Source organism: Canis lupus, chromosome 7, assembly GCF_003254725.2.
Source record: "Canis lupus dingo isolate Sandy chromosome 7, ASM325472v2, whole genome shotgun sequence".
Taxonomy (NCBI): Eukaryota; Metazoa; Chordata; class Mammalia; order Carnivora; family Canidae; genus Canis; species Canis lupus.
Genome location: NC_064249.1, coordinates 60892796 through 60916479, shown reverse-complemented (window position 1 = coordinate 60916479; position 23684 = coordinate 60892796). Strand labels below are relative to the sequence as shown.

Here is a 23684-nt window from a genome sequence, read left to right as displayed (position 1 = left end):
ACGAAAAAATAAAATTAAAACACACAGTACTAGGTACATATTTTTTCTACAATCTATTCTGAATGCCATGTGAGAACACTGGAAGGCCTATCAACTGGTTTTGCATTTTCTTTGTAATTATATTGTGATTTCTTTGTCATTTGATAGGAATTTCATTGTATAAATTTTGGGGGAATATTCTTTAGATACATATTAATTAATTCATTCATTCATTCATTCTCTCAACACACATTTATTGAGTCCTAACAACATGCAAGGCCTTTGAGTGGTAGGATAAGGACTCCAGCATGAATATGAGCCAAGGATTACCTTTAAGAAACCTATTGTTCAACCAAAAAATAAAATACAAAACCAAAATTATACTATAGGCAGTATTTAAAACAAAAACAAAAACACTTCTATTCAAAGAATGTAAGTGCCTTAGAATTCAGGGAGGAATGCATCACTTTTGCCTGAAGTTAGAGGCAGAGGCTGGTTGGCACAAATGGACCTCCTACCCATGTTGAAAAAGGAGACAAGTTGCCATCAGAAACCAGTTCTTACAATCTGGTCACTTTAGCACTTACTCACTTTTGCTGCCTAATATTTCACATGAATGGCAAATTGGTACATTAATATTTTGAATATAAAATTATTTTTAAGATACAGAATGGCCAGGGCCTTCAGTGACCGTTTGGTGGTCCTTCCTTGTTTTGCCTGGGTGGTTTGATTTTTAATGTCAAAGTAGTTAGCCTTAAGTACACATTAGTAAGCTTCATCATGTTCCATCATTTTGCCACAATCAACGAAAACTGTTTTTATAGTTGGGCCTTAACTCTATACCATTGTTTCTGCCTCACCTAGGAAAGCCTACTTATTTTCTCAAGACCTGTTTCTTGTTTTGTTGGTTTTTTATCCATGGAATGTAAAACATATATCTTATGTCTCCTATCTTCCTACCAGGAATAATAATGAATGCAGTGTCTGAAAGATGCTTCACTGACCCTGGGGATTCTCAAATACTGAGGGCCCAGCCCAGCCCAGCTGCTACGCATTCCTCAGACTAGTGCTAGTTATGAGGGGCTGTGGGCCAGACATTTTGACTCAAATGAAAGTGCCTTTCCCAATGCACAAAACTGCTGTTGTCTGCACTTTTGCTATGGGTCTTGAAGCTTTGGCTCCTCTTGCTTATTGGGTTTACAGTGTGTGAACCAGGGCTGCAGAGAGAAATTGCTGCTGTTCTCATTACCGTGTGTGTGGATTTGGGCTCCAGCTGAAGTCTTTGGTTCGTTGATTTCTGTACCAGAATCCATTTCCTTCTGCCCTCTTCAATTATTGCCACTTCTTTTTGTTTACACAGCTCTGAGAGACTCCAAAATATAGGTCATTAATTCTCTCGACATCCTTCCCTGATAGGAAAAAAAAAAGATTATTCCATGAATATCAAGAATGGACAGGCAATGTTCAAACATCTCTGTATTTATCCTTCATTTTAGCCAATCCCATCAATGCTTTAATACAAAACAAATCCCTGGACACTAAGAGCAGAGCTAACGGGCAGACTTTCACAGAAGAGAATTCAGAGAGGTCAACAGCTATTTACTTCAAAATATCATTTCCCTACCAAGGTCGAGCCATCTCAGGGGTCAATGGACTTTTACCCGGAAGCCTCTAGGGGACAATTTCAGTTATTCTGTTTTCCTCCATGTGACATTTTTCCTTATGGTCCATCAGGAATGAGTCATAGTCACATTTCACTCTGAACTCAATTTCAACAAACATTTTTTTTTTTTTTTGCTTTGGTGTTATTACAGTTAAATTTTAAGTATTGTGCACGAAGCTACTGTCAGTATTTGCCTTCCAATTAACTGATAAAGCCCCTTGGAATTTCACTGTAACACATGAGAGACGTTGGAGGGAAAACCTTGTTTGGAAGGCAAGTTTCACACGGTTGCTCAGTGACAGTTGGGATTACCTTGTGTTCCAACACAATTCCAACCGAGAAATCTTTGTCATGTTTAATTGACAGTTTAGTGTTATAATTATGTATTAAGCATATTTACTCCAGCCGAGCATTAAGGTAAGTAAATACTTAGCTTTGTCCCTTGTAAGAGTTAGGAAAAAAACATGCTAAATATCCCCTTATCTACTTACAGATAGGTTGTCTGCCTGTCTTCTGGGAAAGGCATCTAAAGTGTTATGTATGGGATCAATGTCACAGCACTGTGGCTCGCCACTTGGGATCCACCAAAGCAGGTCCTTTCTCTGCTTAAGAAACAGAGCCTGATCTTGATCCTAATGACATGGGTTTAGGATTACCTAATATGTTTAAATGCTCCTCTCCTGGCCTTCCATCTTCTGCATAATCCTATCCAATTCTTATCTCCTAAGGGTGCCACTCTTGCTTACAATGAGACAGAGTGTCTGTCTTACTGGAGATGTTTGCCTGAGAATTGTGAATTCTTCCTTGTAAAAGTTTGGGTTCTTTTTTTTTCTTTTTCCGACATTTATACTGTTAGAGAAAAAGAGAAGACAGAAAAGGATGACTGTGTGATTTTTCTCCCATTGTCTATCATCTCTCTATTTTTAAAACTGCACCTTTTCTCCTGGGAAAAGGGAAAGTGCCTTCTTTGCATGGCTAAGTGTGGTTATGTAGAGGTCAGCCTTGAGTAGGAAGTTATAGCTTTTATAAAGTAGATGAGAGTCCCTGCAGTGCGCCAGTTTTTAATATTGCTTTTTTTCCTCTATCAAGATAAAAAAAAAAAGTTTCTTTATATTTGTGAGTGAATAGGGTTGCATTCTTATTCATGGGCTCCCATCTCAAAAACCTTTCAACTATCAGCACTGGGGTAGATTTTCATCTTTTGCTGTTGCTATGTGGACAAAGTAAATAAAATGAGATAATGATGCTTAAGAACTGTGTAACGTTAAAAATCATTATGGTGCAATTATTATTACTGTTATCATCACCAAAGGAAAAAAACACCCCATTAAGATGATGAGATTTTTAGTGCCTGAAAACACCACCAATGGGAAAGTCTAAGCTTTTCAAGAAGGAAATAAATGTAGAGATTGAGAGATTTGTAAAAGACACTCTAAATTCCTGTCTCCTTCCCTTCATTGTCTGCTTCTCCACACACAAACATTCACACCAGTCACTAATGCTTACCATAATCCCAGGATTTGCTCTGCTGAAGCTCATCAAAATGCAAATACTATTGAGAAGGGTGACACTTTGCAGAAACCACCATCTATCAACTCAAATTAGTTTACAATATCTGGCTAGAAGAACTGTGAGTAAATGAGGCAGAGGGACTGACCTAATTGACTAGATACTCAGGAGAAAGGATGATGGGGGATCTGCAACCTAAGACACTGGGCAGTGATTCAGATACTACTGTGGGGGCATCTGGAGTCATAGCTAAATTCTGAGCCCAGAGTGAATAGTGAAAGGGACCAGAGGCAGGGTCAGGAGAAGAGCACCATGGGAAGTGAGTGAGTGAGTAAGTTATAAGGGACACTCACCGAAGCTTCCTTTATTCATAGGACACTCTGGCCATGTCTCTGAGTTTCCAAGGATAAGCATGAACAGGCCAGTGGCAAAATGTGGGGCCATTTCTCTCACATTTATGAGACCACCTCAATGAATCAGCTAAGGTAAATCTTTATTTCTGCAAAAGTGCACTGTTAAGAAAATATTACTGTATATCATCTGGTGATCTAACTGTTAGATCTGAGAATTAATCAGTGAGAAACAATCACCTCTGAATGTCTTTGCTGCTGACTAAATAAATGTAAGATAAAATTAGTACAAATGGGTAACAAGAAATGATTTCCATATTTTACTGACAAGTAATGTTAGGAATCATTATCCTAATGGCTTATGAACTTTCTGTATTATCAAATGACATTCTGGAGTAATATTATGATCAGGAAAAGAATTTTTCATCCCTGCATGACATAAGCAAAGAGGTTCTGTACTGTTTTAAGCATACACACATACACACACACATGCATGCTCATACACACACACACACACACACACACACACATAAAGCTGAGAACAATTTCAGTAACCCTCTGCCCAGAGAATCGCTGTTTTCTTTATTAGAACAAAGAGAAATTTAAGCTTACCGATGGACTACATATTCAGAAGACCCTGAAAAGCCACAGTCATCACTATAAAGTTTTTTCTTAGTAAGTTCCATTAAGGTGAGATATTTGCCTTTATGACTTAAAGAACTGTCTGTAAAAGATACTCTGAATGATGGCAGGGTAGAAGCCTGAAGAGAAGAAGAGTGAAATGATCCATTCCTCATCCAGGATAACCATCATGCTAATAACAGGGCATAATTCCAGTGCTGTAGATGGTAAGGTTATCAAATGGTAGAGTCTTTCCAAAGGAAGGGTGCAGCACTAAGGCAGAAAGTGGAACTGAGGAAAGTCAGAATAAATGTGACCCTCTGCCCTCCATCATCAGGATAACTTCTGAATATGTGTCTCTGAGAGAGACCTAGAGTTTATAAGTGGGGCCTTCAGCTCCTCTAAAGTCTAAGTGGAGAGAACTGAGCCAGAACCCTCTCATTTGGGGCCAGAAGTAAGCTCTGGATGGTGGTGGATCAAAATGAGTATTCTGGAGAGAGATTGGCTGAATGAGAGAAAGAGCAACACCAGCCCGAATGATTTTCAGGGAGGAGGTGTCTCAGTGGGTTAAGCATCCAACTCTTGATTTCAGCTCAGGTCACAATCTCAATGTCCTGAGATAGAGCCCATATGGGGCTCTGTGCTCAGTGCAGACTCTGCTTGAGATCTTCTCTCTCCTCCTTCTGCCCACCCCCAAATAAATAAATAAATAAAATCTTTTTACAAAGTGTTTCTTCCCCTAAATCCTGAGCCTGGGTAGGGGTGGCCTTGGCAGTAGGGGACGCTTGAGTGGGGTGGAGTGTCAACAAACATGATAATGTGGAAGCCCATGCCCCAAGGTCCCAGTGATAGAAAATAGACAGAGGAAATAAATGGGTAAGAATGTGACCCCCAATCTAATAAGAGAACCAAAATATTTTTGTTTTAGTGGAAGCACATAACGCATTGCTGAATCTTAGCAAATAGGAACTTAAAGGTTCAATAAAGAAATAGAAAACAAAGTAAGTCATTGACATAGAGGAATAGAATTATTTAGTTGATAAGCTCAATGCATATAATATCCATCAAATAGAAATTATATGTTTATATATATATCAAAGAAATATTTGTGAAAAAATGATCACATCCTGGTCTACAATGGAAACTTTAGCCAACATTTCATAACTGAGATATATTTTTTTCCTGGAACATAGGTTCTGATTTTTTTTAAAAAAGTTAGGAAGTTAATCATTTTTAAGTGACTCAATGCATAGGAACTCATGAAAATTAGTAAACAGTCTTGCAATTTACACTTAGAATAAAGAAGCCTCTACAAATGAGAAAGGGCTTTCCATAAGCATGTTTAAGTGGGCCCTTTCTCTTCACCTGCCTGTGAAAGCCATAGATGAGTGGGTAGTGTCCTGTGGGGTCTGAAAGGCTCAAAAGGTGAACACATCTTCCAAGGGAACAGCCCTTGGGCCAATTATCTCAGGGCACAAAACCAGAAAAGCCCAGTACATTCGAGTCTGCAGGTACTCTGCATTTTTTATGGCATCAGGAATGTATGGAGATGCTTGTTTCCATTCTTAATTTTTATGCTTTCTTCCTTTGAGTTGGTATCGGCTTTTTTTTTTTTAATATATGGAACATTGCCATGCTTTAATGGTACTTTGAGGAGCCAAGATTTTTGAAGCCAGACTACAGACAAAGCACTGAAAGGGAGAATGGTCCTAACTCTATGAGATCTCCTTGACTATGAAGATGAGAGAAAGCCACTTGCTTAGGAGTCAAGGATCATGACACCACAGCCACATCTCCCCCCGCCCCCCGCCCCGCCCCCCACCGAAAGTTTACTTCCTGGGCCCCAAATCTTGGATGTTTCATCACGGGCCTAACAGTCTGTGCTCTTGTCTAAAGCTAGACAAGAACCTTCATGGAAAATCCTTTTCCTCAATTCTTCACTTCTTCGCTTACTTTGAGTTTCTGAGGTGGCCACTGGCTCTTCTCAGGATTTCCTTGTTCCAGCCATCATTTCAAACATTGTTTCCATGGGCCCTTGCTTGCCAAGCCCATTTCTTGTTTTTTCCAATGTACCAAAGTATATATGGCCACTGTAGAGATGATTCTCCATTGTCTCTGTGAAGTGTTCAAATACAGTCACTTGCCTCCTAGCACAGATTTCCAAGGGAAGCACTGTCCGCCCTATATGTATCACCTGAGTGGCTAAGATTGCAAGCTGGCAGAAGCCAGAGCAGCTGGACACCAGAAGGAGCTTCCCTCTACAATATGTTAAGAACAAGTCTGGATTAATAGACAGAACTATTTCAAAAGCAATTTTTTCCCTCATTCTTATGGAGCTCCATGTTAAGGAATAAGGTACATTCCCCTGAGAGATGCAGAGTCCTAAAAAAACTTACTGGCATTATATAGATGGTTACCAAATGTTCACATCACTGTAGCCTAGAGATTCATAGCCTTAGATGCAATTCATTATGAACTCAAGTCAGTTTGCATATGTCAGCAAAGAAAAATATTTCATTGATATGTTCTTAGTGTCTTCTTATTTGGTCAAATCTTATTTGGCACCATGATGGTGTAGCTGTATGTTATCCAAGATTTAGTGTCTGTGGTTAGCTCTGATAGAGCCAAAACTGGAAGAAAAATGAGTGACCTTCCACATGAAAAGTTTTGAGGATTATTTGCATTAGTTAAGGCTGGATTTGTTAAACTGCTGGAACAAACCAAAATGCATAAAGGTTCAAACCCAGTAAAAACTCATTTCTTGTTTACACAAAGCCCAAACTGGGGATTCCTAATTAGTGGGCACCTCTATTCCAGGTGATGATCCCCAGAGATGGGCGTCACCTTTCAAATTGTGGCTTCCAAGGCTGGAGAAACGATGGAAAATGACCCCTTTTCCAGCCAATCAGAAGAAGCAAAAGCATTGAGCATCTCTTGATGGAGGTAGCTGGGCGCTTGCCTGGTAGGGTGGCACCTGTTACTATGTTTCTATTTCATTTACTACAAGTCAGTCACATGGCAACATGTGGGAACCAGAGAAATGCAACTAAGGTAGATAGAGCTCAGGAAAGAAAGCAAGAAATGGGTTTAGCAAATATCCAGTGGCGGCAAATATCCCACTCTGGCTTTCCAAATTCATTTTGGCTACCACTTTCTTGAGAACTAAAACTATTTGTAAAAATCAGTGCAACCCACCACTAACTTGAAATGTATTCTGGAGGCAACACGGTCGCACTTAAATTGCCACTAAGGTTGTACTTTATATTGAAGTATGTATTCGGAATCTTTTTCATGTATCTTTTTTTTAAAGATTTATTTATTTATTCTATATATATATATATATATAGAGAGAGAGAGAGAGAGGCAGAGACACAGGCAGAGGGAGAAGCAGGCCCCATGCAGGGAGCCCGACATGGGACTCGATCCCGGGTCTCCAGGATCACACCCAGGGCTGAAGGCGGCGCTAAACCGCTGAGCCACCCGGGCTGCCCATCATGTATCTTTCTTAATTCGGTATCCTTCTCATAAGGTTTTGTCTCTCCTCTTTCTGCCCCAGGATGTGATTTTATTCTGGGCTGCGCCCTCCTTCTCCCAAAGCGCACTCACTCTGAAGTCTACCCACGTGAGCCAGCTGGGACACAGGATAAGCTCCCTGCAATTTCTCCCCTAGCCAAGGGCTCTCTCTCACCAAATGCTCCACATCCTCCACTCGCCAAACCAAAATTGCTGCTTGCCCTTTCAGGAACCCAGGAGAAGGTGATGGATCAGATAGCTCCCCCGTTATCCTTGCGCGATCCAGACGCTGACACCAAAACCCTATCGGAGCATCAGCACAAACGGGGGACGCGGTGAGAGCCAGCCTGGCTGCCACTAGGCACCGCTTGATGTTCGTGGGGACTGACACGGAGAGAAATCCCCCTGTGGCAGCGCGGCAGACATTACACATCCACCCTGAAATCACTTGCGGAGCTATTTGCACGCTGCCACAAAAGTTTCCATCAGCAGAAAGGACGGCTGGAGTGTGGGTATGAAAATGCCACTTTAAGCTGTGTTTGCTAAGACCTACAAAAGGGGAGGCTCGCAAGTCCTCCCGGCAGTTCCCGTAAGGATCTTAATGAGGCACGTTGTTTGCAAAGAAGAGAGCTAATCCAAGGAGCGGGGCTTAGATGCCCAAGTGATTGGACGGGGCTTAGAAAAATTTAGATAGTTTGCGTGTGGAATGATGTTTCCGGGGTTGCAGTGTGATGTGCACCCAGACATTCTAGCTGGGGTAGCTACAGCCCTATGCATGGCCTTGGAAGTCTCTGTCACTGTCTGCCAGGTGAAGCCCGGGCACCCTGCCCCAGTCCCCTAGCTGGGCAGCCCCCAGCAAGTCAGCGGCCGAACCCTGCCACCAATAAAGGTGTGAAACTTCACAAGCCAGATCTCTCTGCTGTCCCCTTCCATTGGTTTACTTGTGATCATTCTGCATTCTAAGCCTCTCCTTGGACTCCAGCTCGCCTTGACCTGTTGGCACAGCCCACTGCTTCATTTCCTCATCCCCAGACTATCATCATATGTACCAATTTTTCAGTCCAATCTTCTGTTTCTGTTTCTTGCATAAAACCCAAACAACTATCCTACAGCCTGAGTAAAACTATGACGAGCAACTTTTGTTACTCTGTATTTCATAATTTAAATAGCTCCCTGTGTCTTTTCTCTCTAATTTCACCTCAGGGTATACTGGTCTTCCATCTTCTTTACTTTTCCTTCAGACTTAACCTGCCCTCTCACTTAGGAGGTAGCTAACTAACCTGGCAAAAAATATTTGCAAAAATGTGTTCATTTGGGTTATATGTAAATGTGCCCTATTCCCTAAGGAGTGAGTCTGCATAAAATAGAGATGTTTTGAGTATAGTACTTTAACAAAGCAAGTAGGTCTAGGGTGGGAACACCTGGCATCTGATAGATTTGTAGGGGAGATGTTTGGGGAAAGGTAAAATTTCTATTGTCTTTTAACACAATAAAGTGACTCTCCTCTACTTACATCTAGAGCCATCATTGTCTCATAATGTGTATATTTATAGTTTGTTTCAAATAAACTGAGAACATCTATTTTTTTTATTAAATGTACAGAGTATAAAAGTCTAGAGAGACAATATTTAATTTACTCTCTGCATGATTAAGAAATGCATGTGCACTCCTATGTGTCATGTTCTCAATTCATTTGGCTTACTCCATGGATATCAGTAGATTAAAATAGATGAATATTAACTAAATGATGAAGAAAAAATCTGAGTGTAGAGATGAAATTAGCAAAAACTATACGAGCATACATAAGCAATTAAAAAATAAGAGGTGAACTGTCTATAGGAATTGATAAAAGAGTCAGTACAAAAATTCAAGGCAAGAACAGGCAGTATGGAATAGTTCTTTTTTTTCCCAGAACAGTCCTAAGTATACAAAGGCTATATAAAATGCTAGCTAACAACAGTGGGATCCATTTATAACAGGGATGTAGGCCAATTTGCAGTAAACTCCAATAATCAAAATGCCTTCATGCTGGCGTACAATGAAAATTGATATGCATAATAATGACTATAAGTCACTGAAAGATCCCGGATGCCTCTGAATCACTAAAAATTTGATTGTGTTCAGTATAATTTTAGGGATAAGTGCATTTATTTCTGAATAAAGAGACTTAAAAAATATTTCCTTTCACAAGGAGCCATTTCACTAAGAATCGTAAAATTTTAGAGCTAGAAATTGTCTTGTTGCAGTACCAAAGTTGAGTTGTTAATTCAGTAGAAAACACTAAACCAGAGAGCAAAAGGTTGTCAAGAAGTTTGGGAAGTTTGAGGCTGACACCGCAGAGGTAGGGGTCAAGTGGACCAGAGCCTAGGGGAGGCATACCCAGCGTGTAACTCAGAACAACATGATTTGCCAAATTCTAGATAGGGCAAAGCCATCTAGTTAAACCCATGTGGTATGAATTGACAAAAATCCATGGATAAACCATCACAGTGTGGGGATTAAAAATAAGAAGGTATTCAGTAGTCTGATGTAATATCCTAAATATATTTTTTAGAATCTACAAAGGGTGTTAGTGGTCTGGGTTGTCAAAATCAGCCATGTCACATCTGCCCTCCCCCTCTCCCCATTTTACCAATGGGGAAAACTAAAGCTTTTTTTTTTACTAAAAGTAAAATGAATTGTCCAAGGCCCACAGCAGTTGGAAGGAGCAGAGCTATGACTTACATTCACATTCTTTGTTTGCTGTGCAATATTCTCTTTTATCTGAAAAGCAATCTCTAAAGGCAGAGGAGCCTGAGTGCTCAAACCATTCAGTGATTCACTTCTTTTCCTTCCTGTACATGCAAGTAATCTGACAGTCTGGGGAGGAAACTCAAGTCAACGTAAAACTCTGCTGCCTCCTCCTTTTTTTTTTTTTTTTTTTTTTTTTTAAATTCACCCTATAACACAAGATGTCTCAGACTGGATGGTTTATTATCCTTGGATTAATCTCCCTTCTGAAAGGAAAAGGGGAAAGTGTTCCTCATGGGATCCTAAATAACATCAACCCACTCACCTCTCCACTCCCCTGGCTCACTCAGGCAGAGCTAGTCCTAGTTTGTTAGCCCTAAATTAATTTGAAAAACAAACAGGCATAGCTGAGTTTGTCATCCTCAATTCATTCTTAAAAATGTTATTTAGGATCTATTATGTAATGGAGTAAAAGATAAATAAGACATCATCTTGACCTCAAGGAGCTTAAAATTTGCAGATTATTCCTCCCTCAGATGAATCCAAGTAATGAAATTGTTCTAAATTACGTTTGTAAATAATCAACCTTTAAATCAGCCATACAATAATAGAAAAGTGGTTTGCTGTACTGCAGGGCATGTGGAGATGATACAGTCTTTCCGGCTTTGAATGTTTTTTCCAATTTCAGATAAGCCTTATTTTTTTTTCAAAGCAAAACAGTCAATTTCCTTGATATATTTGTACTAACTCAACGTTTTACTAAATATCTCATGCATATATTTAACCATACCTTATGTCTTACATTATACAACATAGATGGTGTGTTAAAGCAAAGTGTTTTTGAACTCTTAGCTCTTTGTTAATTATGAGAAAATAATCCTGTGGTTTAAAATGGTTAGTGCAAATATAATTGAGCTTGACTCTCCTTGAGAATGTCCCTGTTTACCTGGTCTCAAGGTCTTGATCTTCTCCCTGGCAACAGAGCCTGGATGCTCAGCTATCTTTCCCCCTTCTTAGCTAGCCACCACCACCTGGGATTTCTCCTTGTGTTCTCTATTTTTTTATTCTCTAGTTCATAATTATAAATATGGAGATTGAAAACAACTGTCTCTTCATTTGCATTTTTTCCTTAAGTGTAACCATGATTTCACCATGCCCTTTTTTCTCTGTCCAGCAATTACTGTTTATTAGAAAGTGATTTGTGTATGCATCCTTGACTTTTCCTAACCTCAAAGTCATTGGAGAGATTTTTAAAAATTGTGTTTAACTTTTGGAATAATACATTCACAAGTATAAATCAACAAGTGCAAAATGGCCTGAAGTGAAGAGTCCTTCTCCCATTCTAGCTGTTCACATCCTCCTACTTCTCATTTGCTCTAGGGGTAGCTATTGTTCATCCACAGAATCATTTTGCATTAGGTGAGAAGATACAATGACATAGTCACATCCTTTCCCCTGACCCTGCCATCTTTACTCTGATTTTATCATGTAAATCACCCTGTTCTGCAACTTGTTTTTGTTGGGTTCTTTTTTTTTTTTTTTTGGTGATATATATATACACACACACACACACACACACACACACACACACATATTTTTAAGTACATATATAGGTTGTTTCTCAAATATGTTTTTCTCTTTTTCTCAAATTCAAGTGTTTTGTGCAGGGGAATTGGAATAACTAAACATTCCATGCCTGCTCACAACTATAGACAAAATAAGCTCTAGTCCTCCAGCTCCATAAAGCATAGTTCATGTATTCTTAAACACAGTACTCCATGCTCAAGGGTCAGGGAACTTACAAGTACACATACACTTGAGATCAATGCACTGATGTTTTGTAGCTAATTTAGGCATGTAAAATATCAATGACTGACTCTTCACTAATCCACCAATGACAGAGAGATCCAACTCTATCACTAAAACAGAATAATTGGATTGTCCCGCCATTTGACTGTTGCTTCTAAAGTGTGGACAAAATCAGTAGTATAATTGCCTTATAAAGTCCTAAACTCATAGACACCTTAAGAGTTGCTACTTGTTGATAGCTGATGAGTGTACCTGACATTGTACTGATGTCTTTGGAATGATTATCTCATTTAAAACCTCAAAAACAAAAAAAATAAATAAAAAAATAAAATAAAATAAAATAAAACCTCAAAAACATAAAATTAACATTTGGCTCTTACAGCCAACAAAAGTGAGGCCAAAGAGCATAACTAATGGATCAGAGTCCACAAAATTAACTGATACAACTAGTATTTGCATCTAGAGCCCTGATGCTTGATGTCTATGTTATATTGTCATGGTCTCCTTCACTATACTAACCAACTTTCTCTACTAACTTTCAATCCAGAGTCACACCTACTACATTTTCTGAGCCCAGTGGGCCAAAGGCTACATTCTGCTTCACTGTTTACCAGCTATGTCACCTTGGAAAGGCTCTGAACCCCACGCTACGATAATGAAATGCCTCATTGACCTGATGCCTCAGACGTTGTGTCCATTTTCTGTGGCGTTGTGCAGTGTACTATTGTAAGCATCAAATGAGAGGATACACACAAAATTAGGGAAGCTCTGGGTGCAAATAAATGACAAATAACTGAGACTTTAACAACAGTAGGAACAGCAGTCATATTTGACCTCCTAAAGTAACCATAGCAAGACCAGAATTTCAGGATATATATAAGACTGAATGTTCCTGAAATCCTTAGTGTGATGGCCTTAACTTTGGAGACATGGTGGGGGAGAGGGGGCATGAAAATACCAGAAGCTAGTATGGTCTCCTAAGAGCTAGTTTGGCTTGCAAGATATTAAATGTAAACAGCTATTGATTCATGGTAAGCATGGTATGCTCTGCAAAATGAAACAAAAAACCTGATGACAAAGTAGCTAAAACATTTCTACCCCAAATTCGACTCAACCCAGTTTTCCTGCTGGGAAAGAAGTAGAAGCTGGAGGGTTTTTTAGATACTGAAAGTTCAATCTCAGTCCTTATCTCTGACCTGTGAGAGGTAATAGCACCTAAGGAGAAAGTCCTTTTAACACAAGGCTTGAGGCTTTCAAAATGATTGTTTAACAGCTTATTGAGATATGATTCATATATCATACAGTCTACCCATTTAAAGTGTACAATTTGATGATTTATAGTATATCCAAAGAGTAGTGCAACCATCACCAGATCAACTTTCAAAGATTTTCATCATCCCATAAAGAAGCTCTGTACAAGTTAGCAGTCCCTCCCCAAACTCCCCTTCTCTCCCCAGTCTCAGGCAATCCCCAATTTGTTTTCTGTCCCTACAGATTTGCTTACTTTGGACATTCCATATAAATGGAATCACCTATAATCTTTTATGAATTGTTTTCCTTTAGCATGTTTTTAAGATGCATTCACGTTGTAGCATGTATCAATACTTCATTTTTTATTACCAAATAATATTCCATTGTATTTGAAGGTCACTTTTTATCCATTCACAGTCGATAGATATTTAGGTTGCTTCCCCTTTTTGGCATTATAAATGATGCTATGAGCATTCATGTACAAGTTTTTATGTGGATGTGCTTTCATTTTTCTTGGATACATATCTAGGAGTGGAATTGCTGGGCCATATGGTAACTATGATTAACCTTTTGAAGACCTCCCACACTGTTTTCCAAAGTGGCTGCATCATCTTACATTCCTGTAACTTGAGCCACTTTTAAAACCTAATATCTCATGTTTGCTCTTTAAAAAATATATTAGTGGCTTTGCTTCAATCTGTCATTTCACATCTGTTAGAGGGACTGGCCAAGAAGTCAAGTTAAGCAATAAGTCTACTAAGAGAAAACCTACTTTATCACACACTAAATCATTGAAACACTTTAACATCTTGTCACTTTTTCTGTTGACAAGCCAGTCACAATTGTTGTCTAATCCCTCAGTTATAATCCATTCTTTCCTCCCTGAACCTTATCCAACAGAGTTCTTGGCGTGAAGAAACAATTCATGGAATCTGTGCATTAGTTCCCCCAGTGCTAGTCTTTGTATCAGCCTAACTGCTTTCCCGCTGCTTTTACAAATGTAACCTCTGGATTCACAGTTATAGTTTGACAAGAAAATGAACAGATGGTGCCAGACAACAAAATGAAACAAAAAAATAAAATTTTTGTGAAATCATGTCTGACTATGCTATTTATCATCCAAGAAAAGAAAAAGTAAACAAAAGCAAAATTTAATCATAAGTATAGCTGTACATGTACTCTGTGCTTATAATTCAGAAAGCCCATAAAACTGTATCACCTAATGGCTAGGAAGATATGCTTGCTATCAATATGGCAATAAGGCAATACCGCTTATTTTTAACATGGATAACAATTTAAATATATAATTGAATATTTCCCTCCTACAATTCATGTTAGAAAGCTATAGACCTGTTTTACTATTTCTGGAATTACTCCCCTGGTGTTATCTTCAGAACTCACTCAGTACACTTAAAGCAATTGCACAAATATTTATTGGGTGCCAACCATCTGCAAGGCACTGTGCAAAGCATTCTTTTGAAAGAATTTTTCGAAGCTATCATTCTTTTCAATGTGCTCACTGGAGGCAAATATTTCTCCATGGATGGTGGATTTTATTTGGGGAATTGGTCAAAAGTTATTCCAAGTCAATTCTGATGGATGAGATGGGTGAGATCCATCAAGCACAATGACATTCTTAATGGTCAAAATTATGTGTGACTATAAATTTATGAGGCTGATTCTCTGGTGTGGTTCATTAACCAGATCTGAAGAAAATTGCAGAAGAGGAGTTCTAGTAATACTCAGGGTAGTGAGGACAATGGTGAGGTGTGTGGGGCCAAAGTAACAATTTTGACGGATAGCCCTTGGGATGTATTAGTCCTGGCATGTTTTTAAAGCACACTCAGTGCTTATGGTCACACACTATATAGTGCCAAAAAATACTGGATCCAGTAAAAATTTAGCCATATCCATAGCCAGGATAATATCGTTTTCTAGTGTCTGTGCTTTCATCCTTGACAAAGCCAGAAGATCACTGATAGCACACATGACTTGTTTTTGCCACAGCCAGAAAGAAGCTAGGGCTTGAGTGTTACTTGTTCTTACAAAGGAACAGACCTAGAGAAAAGTATTCTGACAGATGGGCCTTTTCAGTGCTCAGCTTTTAAACTTTCTTCAGGTGGCACTACTTGTAGAAGTGGTCACAGAAAGGGATTGTGGCTCTTATTTGTTACAGAACAGAATGACCTTAATAGAGCTTTAAGGGAATAAATCACAGTCGAGTGCTACATATTGACCATTTACTGCATTCTGCATCTTGCTCAACTTCTTTGGACTACACTCAATTTGAAAGCTTCTATTTTATAAACTAGCCCAAGAATTGTACAGAAAATGAATTGGTTCCTTAGGGCTTCAGTAACAAATTACCACAAACTGGGTGCTGAAAAAGAGGAACTTATGGTAGTAAAGTTCTGGAGGTCCAAAATCAAGATGTCAACAGGGTCAGTTCCTACTGGAGCCAAAGGAAGAGTCAGTCCTAGGTTTCTTTCCCAGTTTCTTGTGTTGCTGGAGATCCTTAGCACTCTTTGGCTTATAGATGCCTCATTCCAATCTCTACCTCCACCTGCACATGGTTTTCTTTCTGCTGCATCTGTGTTCAAATTTCCCTCTTATAAAAACACCTGTCACTGCTTTAAGGCCAGTATAGGCTTGGCTAAAATAAAAATTTACTGATCCTTACCTGCTACTCCATTAAGGTAGAGACTCTGACTACCAATTTCTTTGTCTGCTTCAACTTCTAGTAGAGGGACTTACACAGAATAGACATTTAATAATTATTACGTAATAGACAACTAGCAGTAAGATCTAAAAATGTTTTAAGCTCCATCATGGGAAAATGTGTTATTATAAGTTATCTTTTCATCTCTGAGTATTGAGAATAAAGGTGATAAAGAAGGGGTCACAATTGCTCACAGAATTGACATCAACTCTAGAGAATGAGGAACTACACCTGGGATGCCTCACTTATTTCCCAGACTCGGATACCATTAAAGGTCTTTAGATGCTTTGTTTCATCCTTCTGTGATAGCTGTGCTGGGGTGATGACATTTCATCTTGAATGTCTAGAGGCTTGTTAGCAGAGACCCTGTCACCGCCAGGGATCACAGCATTTTTGTGCTCAGTCCTTAGGGCACTGATCTTGGCTGTACAGCTGGACTCAGCAGTAGACACCACATGGTCTAACATGACAAGCAGCTGGATCTCCAGCCAACAGGCAGAGAGTTATTTCCTGAAATGAATGGCAGTTTGCAAAGCAGAGCAGGGGGTGGCTTTTTCCCCCCTATTCCACTAAAATCAGCTCAACTCTAGCAATCACTGGGACCCAAAGAGAACAAAAGCGAAAAAGGTAGCTTATTTTTGCGGCATACAGCTACTGTGTCTGTTTAGAGCAGGTGAAAATGAGCAGCCCAATCTGCCTAATTTATCTCTGCAAAATTGACCTGAGGTGGGATTGACTATGAAAGCAGAGAAAGAGAGGTAGGAAAGGTTAAACACCCATGTACACAACACAACTTTTTGCAAAGTTTTTTTTGTACATGCTCTCTAGAAGCAAAATTATCAATTTAGCATAACTCTTTTAACCAACCATCTGTCTTTGTTACAGAATAATCCCTCTGTCCTCGAAAGCTGTAAATCAGAAGTGAGCAACAGAATGACTGCAAGCTTTCAACCAATGTTTGCTCTGAGACTTGAAACCATCAAAGAAATGGCAACTTCATTTCTAGTTGAAGTAAAAGTGTGCGTGCATCTCAATTTGAGTGGTGCTACTGGTAGTTATAGGGACATCACCTTTATTTCCGAAGAAAGTAAATCCACTAATAGGATTTTTTTAAGTCGGTGACTTGCGGCACTTTAAGCCACAGTGGTGGGGAGCATTGGGGGGAGAGGAGCGCTGATGTATAGCATGCTTTAACTTTATGTCTGAGTGAATCTTTTCAAAAAATTGTTTTTCAAAAAGTATTTCAACTTTCATTTTCCTCACTACTAGTGAGAGTTGAATGAGCAAACATGTTGAGAGCATTATTTAAGTAAAATATTTTATATTGTAGCGTTCATTTATTCAAAGCCATTCAAATTTGATGAACTGGGTCAAGAAGACAAGCAAATAGCACTTGAAATGTTTGCTTTATTGTTACAGACATACAGAAATTACTCGTAGTCCTGAATCTTATGAGGCCTCTGATATTTTTTTTTAAGATTTGAAATAGAGCTCATGAGTAAGCATGAGCAGGAGGGCAGAGAGGCAGAGGAAGAGGGAGAAGCAGACTCCCTGCTGAGCAGGAAGCCCAATACCTGCTCCAATCCCAGGACCCCAAGATCATGACCAAGCCAAAGGCAAATGCTTAGCTGACTGAACCACCCAGGTGCCCTGAGGTCTCTGATATTTAAAATGTCAAACAAGACATAAAGCAAAGTAATTGTAATTCTAACCAAGATGGGGCAACCTGTGTGAACAACAGAATATTAGATATGGATAAGTCTGTTTAATTATTGAAGGATAGAGAGAAGCAGCAAATAGCAGAGATCTACCAGTAATAAAAAGTTGACCTAGTATCATTGAACTAGACTTCATGCTCTCATTAACTGAAGAAAAGGGACTCCAGCCATAATTACATTTTTACAGATTTTTAAACAGAGTCTATTTAAAAAAAAAGATTTTACTTATTCATGAGAGATATCAGACTCATTGAGAGATACAGAGAGAGAGGCAGAGACATAGGCAGAGGGAGAAGCAGGCTCCCCATGGGGAGCTGGATGTGGGACTCGATCTCAGGACCCCGGGATCACAATCTAAGTCAAAGGCAGATGATCAACCACTGAGCCACCCAGGTGCCCTAAACATAGTCTATTTTAAGGTAAATTTAGAAAATAGAAGAACACTCACTGGTAACTAGTTTATTGAAACTGTTCCAAGAGGAAGTGTACAGACAAGGACCACGCATTTTAGAAAGCACAAAGAACATGAGTGTCTTGTATAATTAAAAACAAAAAACCCTCAGATTAAGTCAAAAGTCCAGATCATTGAAAAGACAACAAAACTGTTTAAAAGAAGATAAACTTTGGTAAATCTATTCAAAAAAAAAAAAAGAAAAGAAAAAACATATTAATAGTATATAGGTAATATAGATAGGAATCTCTCTATATATATAAAAGACAAATTAATGTAAAATATGCATATATCAATTTGAAATTCTAGGAAAAATGTCACTGCCTCCCAAAGTACATAATTGACCCAAGAATAGTTCATAAGCCTACAAATAATCTTTTAAAAATGATAGTCAAAGGCAGACAAGATGTACTTTTTTAATAAAATTTATTCAATTAGATATTCTTAATTTTTTTAAAAAAGATTTTAAGTACTCTCTACACCCAATGTGAAGTTCCAATTTTCAACCCTGAGATTGACTCCCATGCTCCAATGACTAAGCTAGCCAGGTGCCCCAAAGGAAGATTCAGTCCTAAGAATGAGTCCAAATGACTTTGTGGGTAAGATCTTTAAAACCAATGAGAAAAAGCTAGTTGTGATATGGAGAAGAGAAAAAAAGGAGAAACCTCCCAACTAATTTTAAAACCTAGCATTATCTTGATCCTAAAATAAACAATTCAGGGATGCCTCGTTGGCTCAGTGGTTGAGCATCTGCCTTCTGCTCAGGGTATGATCCCAGTGTCCTGGGATCCAGTCCCACATCAGGCTCCCCATAGGGATCCTGCTTCTCCCCCTCTGCCTACATCTCTGCCTCTCTGTGTCTTTCATGAATAAATAAAATAAAATATTTTCTTAAAAATTCAGAAGCATGGGAAGGGTAAATAAACACAGATACAAAACACACCCCCACACACAGTTGAATAACTTCCAAGTAGAATACAGAAATATATATAAAGAATAACATAAGAGTGAAAAAACATTTTCAACATTAAGGCATGCAAATATATAAAACAACATATAAAATTATGTATACTAAAAAATGTTAATTACTAACGGCATGCAAAAAAGGATTCTATAAAGTTCATTACTCATTCTTAATAAAATTTTAGAAAATTAGGAATAGAAGAAAACTTCCCTAACCTGAAAGACTAGTTGCCAAAAACAAAATGCATGATTTTTAATACAATATTAGAAATCTTATCATTGTCAAGCACAAGATATTTTGGTTGTTATCACTACTATTCATACGTGTTAGAGGAGATCCTTGCCAAAGCAATGATAGAAAGAAGTGTGGGATAAAGAGAGATAAAACTAATACTAATTGAGATTCTAAGAGTTTCTACCTAAATATATAATTGAAAATCACACATGACCAACAGAGAAAATAAAGCTCACCTAAAGTGCAGTAATAACCAATTAGAAAATGCAATCAGAAGGAAAAGAAAATCTCATTTAGAGTGCAATAAAATCATAAAACATCTAGGAATTAACTTAATAAATGGCAACTTACTTGGTGACTATTTAAAAAGTTTACTACAAAAAAAAAAATAAAAAATAAAAAAAAAAAAATAAAAAAAAAATAAAAAGTTTACTACAAAACAAAACGACAAATAGGGTCTGTGTAGTCAATATTACCATTTTTCCCTAAGAGGTGGTACAAATTTATATCCCCCTCCCTCCTCTAGTAGTACATAGGAAGGCTGACTTTTTCTCTGGCATTTACTATTGCCTTAATGGTTTTAATTGGCATTTCCTTGATGACTAATGAAGTCGAATTTCTAACTTTTGTATTTAGGCCTATACTTCATCTGGAACTGACTTTTTTACATAGAATGAGCTAGAATTCAATATTTTCTACTAAACATATACCATATTGGCCCAGAAACATTAAAAAAATTCTATTGCAGTGTCACCCTGCCTGAAAATTGGTTTACCATATATGTGTGAGTCTATTTCTGGACTTTATGTTCTACTAGTCCACTTGTTTATCCTTGAGCCAATTTTACACTCTTTTGTGATAACCCTATAGTAAGGCTTGAGATTTAATAGTGTAAGTCTTCCAACTGTATTCAAGACTGTCCTTACTCCTTGAGGACCTTTTAATTTTTATATGCACTTAAAATGGATTGTCCATTAAAAAAAAAAAACCTCTGGAATCTTGAGATTACATTTAATGACAAATTGTAAGAAATTGTTATCTTCAATATATTGAGTCTTTTAATGTATTAAGGTCTTATTTCTCTAAAGTTTTAAAGTTTTGCTGATTTATTCCTAGGTACTTAATATTTTTGATGCTATTGTAAATATGTTTTTCTATTTTTAATTTTTTTTGCTTTGTATGGTAATACTGGCCTTGTGTCTAAGGGTTTTACTAAATTCACTTATTAATTCTAAAGGTATATACAATATTTTGAATTTTCTGCATAAACAATTATGTGTTTTAAGTCTTTTTCTCTCCAATTGTTATCTTTTATTTTCTTGCCCAAATGCACTAGCAATGCTGAACTGAAGTGATTGGCAATCTCTGTTTTGTTCACAACTTAAGGGGCAAACTTTCTATATTTCATTATTTAAATTTGAGGGTAGCTATAGGATTTTTATCATATTAGAGAAGTTCTCTTCCATTCCTTAACTGATTTTCAAGTTTCAGTCATAAATATTAGATTTTATTAGACACCTGTTATGATGTTTCTTTATTCAGCAATGAATTATAGTGATGATTTTTCAAATATTAAGCCCAATTTGTGTTTCTGGATTTAACCCAAGTTGGTGATCATTTTTATAAATCATTAGATTCAGTGGTTTTCCTAATATTTTAAAGTTTTTATATCTATGTTCATAAGAAAAACTGCCATGTAATTTTTGCTAGTATCAGTTATGCTAACTTCACAAAGTAAGTTGGGAGTGTATCCCTTTTCTATTCTCAGGATGATTTATGTAGTTTATTTTTATTGTTTAATTATTTGGAAAGAATAACTGCTTATATCCTTGGAACCCAAAGATTTTCATTATGGAAAAGTTTTAAATTATGGATCCTATTTTTTTTAAAAAAATGGTATAGGACAACTAAGATTTTCTATTTCTCTTTGTTTTGGTTTTATGGAATTGTAATTTTCAACACATTTTTCTAATTCATCTAGTTTTCAAATTTATGGGTCAGATGTTTATATTTATCACAGTGTTCTAGCTAAGCTATGATTAATTTTTATCTGACAAAAATATGACAAAAGCGGCTAAGATCTTACTTAGACTTGGTAAGTTAGTACAGCCTAATGACCCAAGTCCTACAAATGTTTCTGCCTTAAGTATGCCTGCTGCCTTCTTGTATCACCAACAAAACAATGAATCAATGTGATACCACCATCAGAACAAACAAGAATGAATAAGTCAGTCAGATACAAATATTTATAGCATATATGGGCACAGCTTCTTTGCTTAATACTTCCTTATTTATCCTGCTTTTAGATATTTTGGTGCAATAGGATTCTATTCTTTCATTAAAGTACTATACCCTTCCCAGCATAACAAGAGTTCTTGTAAGTTTCAATCCTACACAGTGAATTCAGAGCCTAGTGTCTGCAGATTAAGCTGTTGAATTGGTGAAAGATTCTTATTCGGTATCAATAGAACTGAATTTAAGGAGACAAAATCAATTCACAAGCAATTCTGAGTTTTGATAAGTATCCAAGTGTTCAGCTCTTGAAAGGAATTGTACTCATATGCATGCCTAAAATCTTTAACCAGGATGAAAATAGTTATATTCAATAACTCATTTTTTTCTGCAGTAACTGTAAATTTAAAAGGTGATCTAGACAGTTTGGTTTATATTTTACATTGGTCTAAAATTATTTCTCAGTGCCCTTTCTCCTAATTTTAGCATTATATCTTCATCAAAGCCAAAGTTAGTTTTAAGTTGACTGTTTGGGATAACAATTAGAGATCTTTTTCAGAGATATACCTTATTTGAAAATGGAAGGAAAAAAATACAAAAGCATCCTTAAAACCAATTCTTATATAGGCATAAATGGAAATGGCTCTTTTTAAAATTGAAGTCCTGTATGGTAGCCTTATTTTTCATCAAATTAACATATATATTTTTTTCAAATTAACATATCTTGATGTGAATTATATCTCAATAAAGCTGTTAGAAAACAAATGTTTTGGCATTTGAATGTGTAATATGTCCTAGAAAGAAAAAGTTTTCATGACTAAAAAAAATGGGAATATTTCTAATTCAAATATACTGCCTGTTTTTTTATCTTTCATTTAAGGGGTAAGATTCTAGCCATTTTGTTCACTTTTTTCTAGTTCCTGAAGCGGTTATAAATATGTAATTACCTCCCAAATTTCAATAACAAATAGAATTACCAAGAAATCATGACACTGAAAAGCAGGCTTCTCATTCTATTATGGATCATGAGCCAGAGTGCATAAAATAGCCTTAGCCATGGATCATGGAGCCAGAGTGCATAAAATAGCCTCTGGACTCCACATTGCTTTTTTTTTTTTTTTTTCAAATTTTTATTTATTTATGATAGTCACACAGAGAGAGAGAGAAAGGCAGAGACATAGGCAGAGGGAGAAGCAGGCTCCATGCACCGGGAGCCCGATGTGGGATTCGATCCCGGGTCTCCAGGACCGCGCTCTGGGCCAAAGGCAGGTGCTAAACCGCTGCGCCACCCAGGGATCCCCCACATTGCTTTTCAAAATCATTTCACCTCTGCCCTCCTTGGGAGGTTCAGGGCAGGGGTGGAGGTGGGGGCTTCCTCTGAGGAACAAGTTTCATAACTACATCACCTTCTGCTTTTAGTCATTGTCATCAGAGGCCCTTCCAATTATAGGTCAATAATCTCATCCCCCTTAAATTCATCAAGGATTTGGGGACCCATCTCATCCCATTCCTGTATCTTGGAGTTATTTTCTATTTTCTCAGTCAATGCAAATAATTTGACATTACTATGAGAATTTAAAAAGCTTGTAATATTTGCATCATCTTTTAAAGGTGCTAAACTTTATTCACTTCCATCTAATCTGACTTTCCTAATAATAGCCTCTTTCCTCCCACCATCCCCTGCCTTTTTTGTTTTTTTTTTTTGTTTTTTTTAGAGAAGGGATCAGCTGGGAGAAAACTTTTTTCCACTGGTTTTCCATGGTTCCACTGACCTAGCTGCATGTGGACCTAGATCTGGCTGAGTTCAGGAGCTTTATCTGTTTCATAAACTATGAATTGTTAGCATTCAAATTCTTCAGAGAATGATGCTACAGAACTGAGTAACAACTTACTTTTAGGTCTTCTTGGTCCTGACATTTGATTTGGTTTCTCCTGTCATGG

At 37.6% G+C, this 23684-nt stretch overlaps 1 long non-coding RNA gene across 1 annotated transcript in view; it reads right to left on the bottom strand.

The window, feature by feature from the left end:
• Positions 1 to 23684, bottom strand: part of LOC118355358 (uncharacterized) — a 169724-nt gene that overhangs the window by 33045 nt on the left and 112995 nt on the right. The window contains exon 4 of the long non-coding RNA XR_004817693.2: positions 1229 to 1388. This is a non-coding gene — a long non-coding RNA (uncharacterized LOC118355358). The remainder of the gene's footprint in view (positions 1 to 1228; positions 1389 to 23684) is intronic.